General features: G+C 47.8%; 1 long non-coding RNA gene and 1 pseudogene across 1 annotated transcript in view; both read left to right on the forward strand.

The window, feature by feature from the left end:
• The first annotated feature begins 955 nt into the window (after positions 1-955).
• The window catches only part of LOC140398402 (uncharacterized), a 28,646-nt gene continuing 14,986 nt past the window's right edge, over positions 956-14,615 (forward strand). The window contains exon 1 of the long non-coding RNA XR_011937477.1: positions 956-1,326. This is a non-coding gene — a long non-coding RNA (uncharacterized lncRNA). The remainder of the gene's footprint in view (positions 1,327-14,615) is intronic.
• Positions 9,771-14,295, forward strand: LOC140385584 (large ribosomal subunit protein uL16m pseudogene; annotated as a pseudogene).

The raw sequence follows: 14,615 nt of genomic DNA on the forward strand, positions 1-14,615 counted from the left end.
GGGCAGGTTGTTTCCACTGGCGGGTGAAAGCAGAACTAGTGGGCATAGCCTCAAAATAAGGGGAAGTAGATTTAGGACTGAGCTGAGGAGGAACTTCTTCACCCAAAGGATTGTGAATCGATGGAATTCCCTGCCCAGTGAAGCAGTTGGGGCTCCTTCATTAAATGTATTCAAGATAAAGATAGATAGTTTTTTGAAGAATAAGAGAATAAAGGGTTTTGGTGTTCGGGAGAGAAAGTGGAGCTGAGTCCACAAAAGATCAGCCATGATCTCATTGAATGGCGGAGCAGGCTCGAAGGGCTAGATGGCCTACTCATCCTAGTTCTTATGTTCTTAAGCTTCTCCCAGTCATTAATGTCAATGCTGCTTCACATGAAGGAGAGTTCTACTGTGTCTTTGAAGCATTTTTTTTTGTCCCTACGGAACATTGGTCATTTGAGAGTTGAGAAAACAGGACCTGAAGATAATTTGAAACGTTGGGAGAGTTTTCCTTGGAGAAGGCTGGGAGGGGATTTGAAAGAGGTATTCAAAATCATGAGTGGTCTGGACCTAGTGGATAGGGAGAAACTATTTCCACTCATGAAAGGTTCAAGGACAAGAGGACACAGATTTAAAGAAAGTCTCAATTCTCTGACTCTATTCTCTCCGTAAGAAGTCTTACAACACCAGGTTAAAGTCCAACAGGTTTGTTTTGAATCACTGGCTTTCGGAGCGCTGCTCCTTCCTCAGGTGAATGAAGAGGTGGGTTCCAGAAAAGCATATATAGACAAAGTCAACGATGCAAGGCGATACTTTGAATGCGAGTTTTTGCAGGTCTATTCTCTCCATCCTCTCTCTCTGTTCACTCTCTATTCTCTCTCTGTTCACTCTCTATTCTCTCTCTGTTCACTCTCTATTCTCTCTCTCTGTTCACTATTATTTTCCCCTCTGTTTCTTTCTTTCCTGAGCTGCCCCTTGATGATGTCACCGCGTATTCTAATGAGGCGCTGTCGGTTCCCCGTGCATGCGCAGTAGCGGCCTCGGGTTATTGTGCGACTGGAGCCTGAGGCCTGTAGCGCGGCTCTGATAGCGGAGCTACCGGCCCCTGTCTGGCACTCTCTTCCCCTCTTCGACAGCGGGGCTCAGTCTCCCGGCCCGGCTTGGTCCTTTCCTTAAAGAAAGCGGCACTCAGTCTGTCGGGTCGGTCCGCCGGACAGCGGGACTGGTTGTGTCTGTCCGGGCAGGTCGGAGGCCCCTCACAGCCCCGCCATGGTGAAGAAGCGGAAGGGTCGGATCGTCATCGACTCGGACAGTGACGACAGCGGCAGCGAGGAGAACCTTGACCAGGTGAGGGGCCGGGGAGAGGGCAATGGTGGCGGGGGAGGACAGGACACCGAGGGGCGGGTTGGGGGTGAGGAGGGGGCACAGGGATTTGAAGGGGAGAGGTGGGAGAAGGGGGAATGGGGGGCGGGGGGGGGGTAAAGAGAAGGGAATGGGGGGGCGGGGGGTAAAGAGAAGGGAATGGGGGGAGGGGGGTAAAGAGAAGGGAATGGGGGGAGGAGGGTAAAGAGAAGGGATTGGGGGGAGGGGGGTAAAGAGAAGGGAATGGGGGAGGGGGTAAAGAGAAGGGAATGGGGGAGGGGGGTAAGGAGAAGGGAATGGGGAAGGGGGGTAAAGAGAAGGGAATGGGGGGAGGGGGTAAAGAGAAGGGAATGGGGGAGGGGGGTAAGGAGAAGGGAATGGGGGAGGGGGGTAAAGAGAAGGGAATGGGGGAAGGGGGTAAAGAGAAGGGAATGGGTGGGGGGGTAAAGAGAAGGGAATGGGGGAGGGGGTAAAGAGAAGGGAATGGGGGAGGGGGTAAAGAGAAGGGAATGGGGGAGGGGGTAAAGAGAAGGGAATGGGGGAGGGGGTAAAGAGAAGGGAATGGGGGAGGGGGTAAAGAGAAGGGAATGGGGGAGAGGGGTAAAGAGAAGGGAATGGGGAGGGGGTAAAGAGAAGGGAATGGGGAGGGGGTAAAGAGAAGGGAATGGGGGAGGGGGGTAAGGAGAAGGGAATGGGGGAGGGGGGTAAAGAGAAGGGAATGGGGGGAGGGGGTAAAGAGAAGGGAATGGGGGAGGGGGGTAAGGAGAAGGGAATGGGGGAGGGGGGTAAAGAGAAGGGAATGGGGGAAGGGGGTAAAGAGAAGGGAATGGGTGGGGGGGGTAAAGAGAAGGGAATGGGGGAGGGGGTAAAGAGAAGGGAATGGGGGAGGGGGTAAAGAGAAGGGAATGGGGGAGGGGGTAAAGAGAAGGGAATGGGGGAGGGGGTAAAGAGAAGGGAATGGGGGAGGGGGTAAAGAGAAGGGAATGGGGGAGAGGGGTAAAGAGAAGGGAATGGGGAGGGGGTAAAGAGAAGGGAATGGGGAGGGGGGTAAAGAGAAGGGAATGGGAGAAGGGAATGGGGGAGGGGGGTAAAGAGAAGGGAATGGGGGGAGGGGGGTAAAGAGAAGGGAATGGAGGGAGGGGGGTAAAGAGAAGGGAATGGGAGAAGGGAATGGGGGAAGGGGGTAAAGAGAAGGGAATGGGGGTGGGGGGTAAAGAGAAGGGAATGGGGAGGGGGGTAAAGAGAAGGGAATGGGGGAGGGGGTAAAGAGAAGGGGAGGGGGGAGGGGGTAAAGAGAAGAGAATGGGGGAAGGGGGTAAAGAGAAGGGAATGGGGGAGGGGGGTAAAGAGAAGGGAATGGGGAGGGGGGTAAAGAGAAGGGAATGGGTGGGGGGGGTAAAGAGAAGGGAATGGGGGAGGGGGTAAAGAGAAGGGAATGGGGGAGAGGGGTAAAGAGAAGGGAATGGGGAGGGGGTAAAGAAGGGAATGGGGGAGAAGGGTAAAGAGAAGGGAATGGGGGAGGGGGGTAAAGAGATGGGGATGGGGGTAAAGAGAAGGGAATGGGGGGAGGGGGTAAAGAGAAGGGGAGGGGGGTAAAGAGAAGGGAATGGGGGGAGGGGGGTAAAGAGAAGGGAATGGGGGGAGGGGGTAAAGAGAAGGGAATGGGGAGAGGGGTAAAGAGAAGGGAATGGGGGGAGGGGGTAAAGACGGGAATGGGGAGGGGGGTAAAGAGAAGGGAATGGGGGAGGTAAAGAGAAGGGAATGGGGGAGGGGGATAAAGAGAAGGGAATGGGGGGAGGGGGATAAAGAGAAGGGAATGGGGGAGGGGGGTAAAGAGAAGGGAATGGGGGAGGGGAGTAAAGAGAAGGGAACGGGGGGGTAAAGAGAAGGGAACGGGGGGGGGGTAAAGAGAAGGGAACGGGGGGGGTAAAGAGAAGGGAACGGGAGGTAAAGAGAAGGGAACGGGGGGTAAAGAGAAGGGAACGGGGGGGTAAAGAGAAGGGAACGGGGGGGTAAAGAGAAGGGAACGGGGGGTAAAGAGAAGGGAACGGGGCGGTGAAGAGAATGGAACGGGGCGGTGAAGAGAATGGAACGGTGGGGGGTAATGGGAAGGGAACCGGGGTGTGTGTAAAGGGAAGGGAACCGGGGGGGGGGGGGGAAGGGAAGGGAACCGGGGGGGGAGAGAGTGAAAGGAAAGGGAACTGGGGGGTGGGGAGAGAAAGGGAAGGGAACCGGGGGTTTGTGTAAAGGGAAGGGAACCGAGGGGGGGTAAAGGGAAGGGAACCGGGGGGGGTAGGGGCGAGGGGTTGAATGGAAGGGAAGGGAATGGGGGGGGGGGGGGGTGAAGGCGAAGGGAATTATGGTGGGAGAAGGGAACAAGGGTGGATTGGCAGGGATGAAACCATAATCAAGAAGGTGGTTTGCCCAGGACAAGGCTAGCCCATTGCACTTTGGGTGTGCTGACGCCTGCAATGTTCCCAAATGCAGATACTCAACTGCAAAATTTGTGGATTGGTTGGTAGAGGGGAGATGGTGGGTGTGGAGGGTGGTGGGCATGGGGAAGAGAATATACGGGAGTGGTAGAGTGGCATTTGTGGGACATGAACCAGTGACAAAGAGGAGTGACCAAATGGTGATGGGGATGTGCCTGGCATTGTGGTCTTTTGAGATAGTTTAGAGGGGGACAGACACACTGGGATAGATTGTGTCCTTTGCTTACTGTCCCTTTTGAGATTGAATGTGTCAACCCATAAGTTCTTGTTGTGAATTATTACTAAATATCACTATATCTCTAATCTCTCCTCTTAAACTGTTGAATATGTCCCAACCTCACCTGCTATTCCTTGTTTAATCCCTCCAATCTGGTTTCCACCACAACATACTGCTGAAATGGCATTTATCAAGTTACGTGACATATGTGGCTGTGACAGTTTGTCCTTATCCGCAGCTTGGAAACATAGACAATTTATGCCACAGAGACTATTCAGTCCATTGTGTGTGCGCTGTCTGAAAATATTTAAATCTAGCTGCCCATTCTAATCTCACCTTTCAGATTTGCAGATTAGAGCATGATGGGTGCAGATCCAGGTACCTATTACATGAGCTGAGGATTTCTGCCTCCACCACCAAACCAGGCAGCCAATTTTAAACATCCACCGGGTGAAGAAGTTTTTCCCTCGTGCCCCATCTAATCCTTCCACCAGTCACCCAAAACCTGTGCCTTTGGTAATTGACCCCTTTGCTCGGGCAAACAGGGTATCCCTGTCTATCTACCTCGTCATTTGACTTTGTTGCCCACACCATATTTCACTAATGTCTTTTCCCCTTTGCTAGTGTTTCTGTAAAGAAATTGAAGTATTGGTAAATAAGTCTTATGTTTGTACAGTCTCCTGTTTATACAGGCCATTGGTCTCCTCCTTTCTTAAGGAAGGACATAGCTGCCCTGGAAGGAGTGCAACATAGGTTCACTAGACTGGTTCCTGCGGGAAGGGGACTGTCCTTTGAGGAAAAACTGTGTAGACTAGGCCTGCATTTCCTAGCGTTTGGTAGAATCATAGAATTTATAGTGCAGAGGGAGGCTATTCGGGTCTAAACGGACAACTCCACCCCATCCCCCAGTCACTCCACCTAACCTTTATGAACACTAAGGGCAATTTAGCTTGGACAATGCACCTAACCTGCACATCTTTGGACTGTGGGAGGAAATTGGAGCACCCGGAGGAAACCCAGGCAGACATGGGGACAGTGGCCCAAGCCGGGAATCGAACCTGGGACCCTGGAGCTGTGAAGCAACAGTGGTAACCACTGTGCTACCGTGCCGCCCAGAATTTAGAAACCCACCACTTGAATGTTTGATCTGCTGGCTGCAGTTCAAGCAATGTCTCCATTGAAAAATTCTTATACTTTTAAATCCGTCCAAGGCTTTGCAACTCCTATTTCTGTAATCCCCTCCAGCCCCACAAACCGTTAAGATATCTGCCATCAACTAATTGTGAAATATTGAGTATCCCCCAATTTTAATCATTCCACCATTGCTGCCATCCTTCACCTACTCTAGATCCTACGATCTGGAATTCTCTTCCTTAACTTTTCCGCCTACTACCTTGCTTTCCTCTTTTAAGACTCTCCTTAAAACCATCTGACCTCTTATCTCCTTATGTAACTTGGTGTCATATATTTTATAATGCTCCTGTGAACAGTCGTGGGATGTTAATTACATTTAAAGGTGCTGTATAAGTATAAATTGTTGTTGAATGAGTGAGGTGATCGAATTAAAGATTAGAACATTTCTAAAAGGCTTGACAGGGTAGATGCTGAGGAAATGTTTCCCCCGGTTGTGGATCTAGAACATGGGGTCACAGTCTGAAAATAAAGGGTTGGCTATTTATGACTATGGGGGGGGGGGGAAGGGGGAGTGAAATTTCTTCACTGAGGTTGTGAATCTTTGGAATTATCTGGCCAAGGAGATTGTGGATGCTGATTTGTGCACTCAAAATAGAGGTTGATCGATTTTTTTGGGGGCACAAAGGAAATTGATGGAATTGAGGTAGAAAATCAGCCATCAATCATCCTGTTGAATAGTGGCGCACGCTCAAAGGGACAAATGGAAAACTGTTCCTATTTCTTGTTATGTTTTGATAGCCTGTCTTCCCACTGCACCTCTACCTAAGGATTTTTCCAAAAGATCATTCCTTGACTCCCCCTCTTCACTTGCATGCTGCCCCTTACGTCGTTCCAACATAGCTTCTAATTTTATGCTGATTACACCCAGGTATCCTTCTCCACCAATGCCCTCAATGCCACTGTTGCCTCTTGTCGGACTGGGATGCGGAAATTCCTCCAGTTTAAAAGCTGGGACAACTGAAACCATTGTCTTTGACCCCCGCCTCAAATTTCTAACTCTTTCCACAAATTCCATCCCCCTTCCCTTGTTTTGGATTAAAGCTGACAGTTTGCAATGTCTGAGTTACATTTGACCCTGAACTGGCTGAGCTATACTCTCCATCACAAACATTGCTTGATTTCACCATTTCCTCAGCCCATCTGCTGAAACCTTTATCAATGTTTTGTCATCTCCAGACTTGACTAATCCCATCCTCCATGCTTTGTTTATTTCAGTTCAGCCAATATCCTATACATATCCTATCCCGCACCAAGTCCTGGCTTCGCTCTCTGATGCTTCAAATTAATTCTTTTGTGTTTAAAACCCTTCACAGCATCACAACACTGTATCCTCCTCTAGATCTACAACTGCTTTCCCCTCCCAGTACCTTCATGAAATCTGGTGTTCCACTGATTCCAGCCTCTCATACGTCCATGCATTCTTTGCCCACCATTGTTTTTTTAAATTTAGAGTACCCAATTCATTTTTTCCAATTAAGGGGCAATTTAGCGTGGCCAATCCACCTATCCTGCATATCTTTGGATTGTAGGGGCAAAACCCACGCAAACACGGGGAGAATGTGCAAACTCCACACGGACAGTGACCCAGAGCCGGGATCGAACCTGGGACCTCGGCATGTGAGGCAGCAGTGCTAACCACTGCGCCACCGTGCTGCCCTTTTGCCCACCATTGGTGACTGAGCATTCAGTTGCCTTGGCCTCAACCATTGGAATTTCTCTCTCAAACCCCCTCAACTCATTAGCATATCTCCTTACAACTTAATTCTTTAACCAGTCCTTTACTTGCTCCTCTTAATCTTTGCTCCTCTTAATCTTTCCTCCTTTAGCTTGGCACCCATATATTTCTTTGTCCCTCTGAGAACATCCTTGCGAGATTTTTCTATGTTGAAGGTGTGCTGTATTAAAGGTTTTGTCTTGCTGCCTTTCTGACACTATTAGATGAGCAGAAATCGCCTCTGACTGAATTTTGGGAAGAGTAAAACCATTTTCTTTGTACCTTATTTACTAGCCACCGACTTCATCTCTCTGCCCTGCTCATTGTTTTGGTTGAACCAGACTGTTTGCATCCTCGTCATCCTATTTGACCCTGAGCTGGGCTTCTGATCCATTGTCTTCATTAACAGGACATGTACTCTGTAACATCATTAAATGCACCATTGCTGATTCTGTCCTCTTGCACATTCCTTTTTCCTTTCGAGTCATCACTGCTGGCCTAGGCCTAGAGCTCTGTAACTCTCCCTAAATGCTCCTCCTTTTAAGTGGCTTTTGGTCACCTGCCCTAATATCTCTATGTGGCTCCATGCCAAATTCTGTCTGATTATACTCCATGTCCTAAGTGCCTTTGGGCATTTTACTATGTTTAAAGGTGCAGTTTTTTTCAGGGCAAGGCCTTTGCGATGCATGCAGTGTCTTGCTGAATGAATGGGGAGTTGATATAAATAGCACAGTTGATGTTATGTATGATCCAGCTTGAGACTGAATTTGTTTCATAAAATCCCTACAGTGCAGGAGGCCATTTGGCCCATCAAGTCTGTACCCACCCCCTGAAAGAGCGCACTACCTAGCCTACGCTATCCCCGTAACCCCACCGAACCAGCATATCTTTGGATTGTGGCAGGAAATCGGAGCACCCGGTGGAAACCACGCAGACACGGGGAGAACGTACAAACTCCACACAGTCATCCAAGGCCGGTAGTGAACCTGAGTCCCTGGCGCTATGCTGACCACTGTGCCACCCTGCTGCCCTTTGTTGTAACATAGACCATACAGTGCAGAAGGATGCCATTCGGCCCATCGAGTCTGCACCGACCCACTAAAGTGATGCAGTGTGGTTACATGGGTTCCTTTGGAAGTATTTTGAATGCACAAATGCTGAACATTGGAAGTAAATATGTGACAGAGAGGTGTTTTTCCAATTCTCACCCTGTTTCTGATTTTTATCTTCTCTGAAGAATTTATCCCCTTGGAGAACTGCAGCTTTCTAGTACTTACACATGGCTCTGCTTAATATATGAGAGGGTTGTTGGTTCCTGAGCCATATCTGATATTCGTGTACAGATGCACTGGGGTTACTTGCGTAACAATAATGGGAGCCCATCTCTGTTACTCCATAGTACCAATTGAATACCGTCGGCACTTGTGAAATCTGATGTGGCATAGGTCCCAGATCGATAGTTTGATCTGAATGATTAGTCATTATCAGCTGTTTGTGATTTGGGGCTGTGCCAGCTTGTCGGGTTCTCAGATTGTTCGGCATTTCAACACGTCAAGCTGTATGGGGTCAACAGCAGCCTATTTGTCAGAAATCAGCTGATGATATAGTGTTATAGTGAGAAAGGTACTTGTACCCTCACCATCTGATTGCTTCTTAGGAAAAATTGAAAAAGTTATGTTTGAACAGAGGAGTATTTAGGATTTCCAGTGTAATGAGGTGTTATATAACCGTTGAGGCTTGTTGTATCTGTTTCCAGTTTTGGACTTGATTCAGTTGCTTCAAGTCATGTTAGGAAGAAAGTTGAGAGTCGGACCTCAAACGTAGTGATCTCAGGATTACTACCAGTGCCATGTACCCGTCAGAAGAATAGAAATAGCAGGATAGACCGGATGAATACATGGCTGAAGGGATGGCGTGAGGAGGACTGTTTCAGATTCCTGGGGCATTGTGACTGGTTCTGGGGAGGTGGGACCAGTACAAACTGGACCAGTTACATCTGGGCAGGACCGTGAGTGATGTTCTAGGGGGAATATTTGCTAGAGTGGCTGCGAAGGGTTTAAACTAAAATGACAAGGGAGTGGGAACCTACGCAAGAAGTCAGAGGAGGAAACGAGAACAAAAACAAAAGGCAAAAAGGGCAGAGAAATCAAGGGTCAGATTCAAAGAATTCCACAGTGAAAAATATTGGGAGCGGGAATTCGTGTCAAAAAGATTAGCTTAAAGGCCCTATGGCTTAACACGCGGAGCATTTGTAATAAAGAGGATGAGCTAATTGCGCAAATAGATGTAAACAGATATGATATAATCCAGATTACGGAGACATGACTGCAGGTTGACCAGGTATGGGAACTGAATGTCCAGGGGTATTCAGTATTTAGGAAGGACAGACAAAAAGAAAAGGTAGTGGTGTTGCAGTGCTGGTGAAAGAGGAAATTAATGCAATCGTGAGGAAGGATATTAGCTCCGGCAATGTGGAATCTGAATGGGTCAAGCTGAGTAACATGGCACAAGCGCAAAACCGTTAGTGGGTGTTGTACTTAGACGCACAAACTGTAGTGGTGATGCCCCCCACTGCACTGCGACAAATAGCTCCTCTAACATCAGACACCTTTTCTCAAACTCCCCCATTGAGCCCCTTAATTCGTACGTTATCTTCCCTAACCACAGGAAGTCGTACAGGTCACCCAACCATTCTGCTACCCCCGGTTGTGATGCCCACCGCCACTCCAGCAAAATTTGTCGCTGTGCAATGAGAGAAGCGAAGGCCACGACATCGGCCTTCCTCCTCTTCCATGAGCTCAGGCTTTTCTGAAACCTCAAATATCGCCACCAAAGGATCCTGGTCCTCCACCTCCTCCACTATCCTGGCTAAGACCATGAACACTTCCGCCCCGAACCGTCCCAAGTTTTTGCAACCCCAAAACATGTGCACGTGATTCGCTGGCCCCCACCCACACCTCTCACTCATCTGATACGCCCTGAAATAACCCACTCTTTCCTGCCCGAGTCATATGCACCCTGTGCACCACCTTAAACTGTATCAGGCTCATCCTTGCATCTATTTACCCTTTGCAGTGCCTCACTCCATACTCTCCAATTGAGCTCCATTCCCAACTCCGCTTCCCAGTTCTCCTTGATCTTCACCACCCGCTCACCGTCCTAATTATGGGTGATTTTAATCTGCATACAGATTGGACAAATCAAATTAGTCGAAATGCCGGAGAGGAGGAATTCCTGGAATGTATATGGGATGGTTTTCTGGACCTATATGTTGAGGAACCAACTAGAGAATAGGCCATCCTAGACTGGGTCCTGTGTAATGAGAACAGAATAATTGGTAATCTAGTTGTGCAAGACCCCTTGGGAGTGAGCAACCATAATATAGAATTTTCTATCAAGCTGGAGAGTCAAGTAGTTGATTCTGAGACTAGGGTACTGAATCTTAATAAAAGGATGCTGTGACGATATGAGACATGAGTTGGCTATGATTGATTGGGAAACATTACTTAAAGGGGTGACTGTGGATAGGCAATGCAAACATTCAAGGAGCTCATGAGGGAACTGAAACAATTGTTTATTCCTATCTGGCACGAAAGTAAAACAGGAAAGGTGGTTAATCCATGGCTTACAAGGGAAATTGGAGATAATATTTGATCCAAGGAAGAAGCATATCAATTGGCCAAGAAAAACAACAGGTCTGAGGATTTGGAGCAGTTTAAAATTCAGCAAAGAAGGACCAGGAGATTGATTAAGAAGAGGAAAGTAGAATAAGAACATAAACTTGCAGGAAACATAAACTGACTGTAAAAGTTTCCATAGGTATATGAAGAGAAAAAGATTGGTGCAGTCAGAAATTGGAATTTATATCGGGGGACAAAGAAATGGCCGAGCAACTAAATACATTGGTTCTGTCTTCACAAATGAGGGTACCAGAAATGTTGTGGAACACAGGGTTTTCATGAGAGGGAGGAACTGAAGGAGATCGATATTAGTAGAGAAATAGTGGCAGGGAAATTGATGGGAATGAAGGCTGTTAAATCCCCAGGGCCTGACAATCTGCATTCCAATGTACGTAAGGAAGTGGCGGTAGAATAATGGATGCATTAGTGGTTGTTCCAGGATTCTATGGATTCTGAAACAGTTCCTAAAAATTGGAGGGTACCTAATGTAACTCCACTATTTAAAAAGGGGGGCCGCGAGAAAACAAGGAATTAGAGACTAATAAGCCTGTTGATAGTGGGGAAAATTGTAAAGTCCATTATCCAATATTTTATAGCAGAGCACTTAGTAAGCAGTGGCGGGATCGGGCAGAGTCAGCGTGGATTTATGAAGAGGAAATCATACTTGAAAAATCTACTGGAATTCTTCGAGGATGTAACGATTAGAGTTGATGAGGAGGGCTCCTCTCCGGGATGGTTTGAGTGAGGCACCACCATGGCCTATCTGCCCTGACGCCTGGGCGTTGTCTGCCCGGGAATCAGCAACAACTCAGGCCTATATCAGGTTCCCACTGTTGGACTAAAGACACATGAGCATCCTCCCTGTTATGATGACATGGTTATTCCGGAGAAGCCAAAGCTGAAATTCCTTAATAAAGTCCCCATCTACAAGAAACTGGATGAAAAGACTGGGAGACATCTGCGGTTCAGCAACAGAGGCTACTGCATTCACCAAGGGCAGTTTAGCATTGTAGCTCTTGGAGGTGGTTATATTCACTGGGAACTTTGAACTGATGTGCCTTACTATTAACCAGTGGATGGATGCCAAAACCATGTTTGCTAGCTGGCATGTGAATGCTCCATACAAACCCATTGCATGCAAAGGACTATGTCAGAGAATGGGCGGTGGGAAAGGGGCCATTGATCACAATGTCACTCCAGTCAAGTATAGCCGATGTGTAATGAAGTTTGGAGGCAAGTGTGCGTTTGAGGAGGTGGAGCCCTTTCTGTCAGATGTTGCCAGGAATCTGCCATTTTCTGCGAAGGCAGTCAGCAAGATATATTTGGAGGAGCTGATGAAGGAGGATGAGCAGAAAGCCAAAAACAATCGGCATCACTGGACCGTTGCAGATGCCACCCTTTGGATGAGATGTTTACGGTTGAACATAGAACATAGAACAATACAGCGCAGTACAGGCCCTTCGGCCCACGATGTTGCACCGAAACAAAAGCCATCTAACCTACACTATGCCATTATCCATATGTTTATCCAATAAACTTTTAAATGCCCTCAATGTTGGCGAGTTCACTACTGTAGCAGGTAGGGCATTCCACGGCCTCACTACTCTTTGCGTAAAGAACCTACCTCTGACCTCTGTCCTATATCTATTACCCCTCAGTTTAAAGTTATGTCCCCTCGTGCCAGCCATATCCATCCGCGGGAGAAGGCTCTCACTGTCCACCCTATCCAACCCCCTGATCATTTTGTATGCCTCTATTAAGTCTCCTCTTAACCTTCTTCTCTCCAACGAAAACAACCTCAAGTCCATCAGCCTTTCCTCATAAGATTTTCCCTCCATACCAGGCAACATCCTGGTAAATCTCCTCTGCACCCGCTCCAAAGCCTCCACGTCCTTCCTATAATACGGTGACCAGAACTGTACGCAATACTCCAAATGCGGCCGTACCAGAGTTCTGTACAGCTGCAACATGACCTCCTGACTCCGGAACTCAATCCCTCTACCAATAAAGGCCAACACTCCATAGGCCTTCTTCACAACCCTATCAACCTGGGTGGCAACTTTCAGGGATCTATGTACATGGACACCTAGATCCCTCTGCTCATCCACACTTTCAAGAACTTTACCATTAGCCAAATATTCCGCATTCCTGTTATTCCTTCCAAAGTGAATCACCTCACACTTCTCTACATTAAACTCCATTTGCCACCTCTCAGCCCAGCTCTGCAGCTTATCTATATCCCTCTGTAACCTGCTACATCCTTCCACACTATCGACAACACCACCGACTTTAGTATCGTCTGCAAATTTACTCACCCACCCTTCTGCGCCTTCCTCTAGGTCATTGATAAAAATGACAAACAGCAACGGCCCCAGAACAGATCCTTGTGGTACTCCACTTGTGACTGTACTCCATTCTGAACATTTCCCATCAACCTCTGTCTTCTTTCAGCTAGCCAATTTCTGATCCACATCTCTAAATCACCCTCAATCCCCAGCCTCTGTATTTTTTGCAATAGCCTACCGTGGGGAACCTTATCAAACGCTTTGCTGAAATTCATATACACCACATCAACTGCTCTACCCTCGTCTACCTGTTCAGTCACCTTCTCAAAGAACTCAATAAGGTTTGTGAGGCATGACCTACCCTTCACAAAGCCATGCTGACTATCCCTGATCATATTATTCCTATCTAGATTATAAATCTTGTCTCTTATAATCCCCTCCAAGACATTACCCACTACAGACGTGAGGCTCACCGGTCTATAGTTGCCGGGGTTGTCTCTGCTCCCCTTTTTGAACAAAGGGACCACATTTGCTGTCCTCCAGTCCTCTGGCGCTATTCCTGTAGCCAATGATGACATAAAAATCAAAGCCAAAGGTCCAGCAATCTCTTCCCTGGCCTCCCAGAGAATCCTAGGATAAATCCCATCAGGTCCCGGGGACTTATCTATTTTCAGCCTGTCCAGAATTGCCAACACCTCTTCCCTACGTACCTCAATGCCATCTATTCTATTAGCCTGGGGCTCAGCATTCTCCTCCACAACATTATCTTTTTCCTGAGTGAATACTGACGAAAAATATTTATTTAGTATCTCGCCTATCTCTTCAGACTCCACACACAATTTCCCATCCCTGTCCTTGACTGGTCCTACTCTTTCCCTAGTCATTCGCTTATTCCTGACATACCTATAGAAAGCTTTTGGGTTTTCCTTGATCCTTCCTGCCAAATACTTCTCATGTCCCCTCCTTGCTCGTCTTAGCTCTCTCTTTAGATCCTTCCTCGCTACCTTGTAACTATCCATCGCCCCAACTGAAACTTCACACCTCATCTTCACATAGGCCTCCTTCTTCCTCTTAACAAGAGATTCCACTTCCTTGGTAAACCACGGTTCCCTCGCTCGACGCCTTCCTCCCTGTCTGACCGGTACATACTTATCAAGAACACGCAGTAGCTGATCCTTGAACAAGCCCCACTTATCCAGTGTACCCAACACTTGCAGCCTACTTCTCCACCTTATCCCCCCCAAGAGATCCGGTTTGCCTCTTGCAACGGTTAAAGTGGATGCTACAGATCCAATTGGTATTACATGAAGAGCTGAAAGCTCTCTTTATCTTGGCCAAGCGTTTTACTTCACAACCAACAAAATCGGATTAACTGGTCATTCATTGTGGGTGTTTCTTGTTTTCTGCTAATTCTTGTTCTATTTTTCTATATGTGTCACTCTCAAATCTACGGTCACTGCTAATAGCCAGTTGACTAATACAATTCCCTAATGACGTGGGTATTCCTTGTAACACGACTGTTGAAAACGCAGCATGGTGGCATAGTGGTTCGAGCTGCTCTCTCACAGTGCTGAGGACCTGGGTTTGATCTCTGCCCCGGGTCACTGTCCGTGTGGAGTTTGCACATTCCCCCCGTGTCTGTATGGGTCTCACTCCCACTACCTAAAAAGATGTGAAGGGTAGGTGGATTGG

This window comes from Scyliorhinus torazame, chromosome 2 (genome assembly GCF_047496885.1).
Source record: "Scyliorhinus torazame isolate Kashiwa2021f chromosome 2, sScyTor2.1, whole genome shotgun sequence".
Lineage (NCBI taxonomy): Eukaryota > Metazoa > Chordata > Chondrichthyes > Carcharhiniformes > Scyliorhinidae > Scyliorhinus > Scyliorhinus torazame.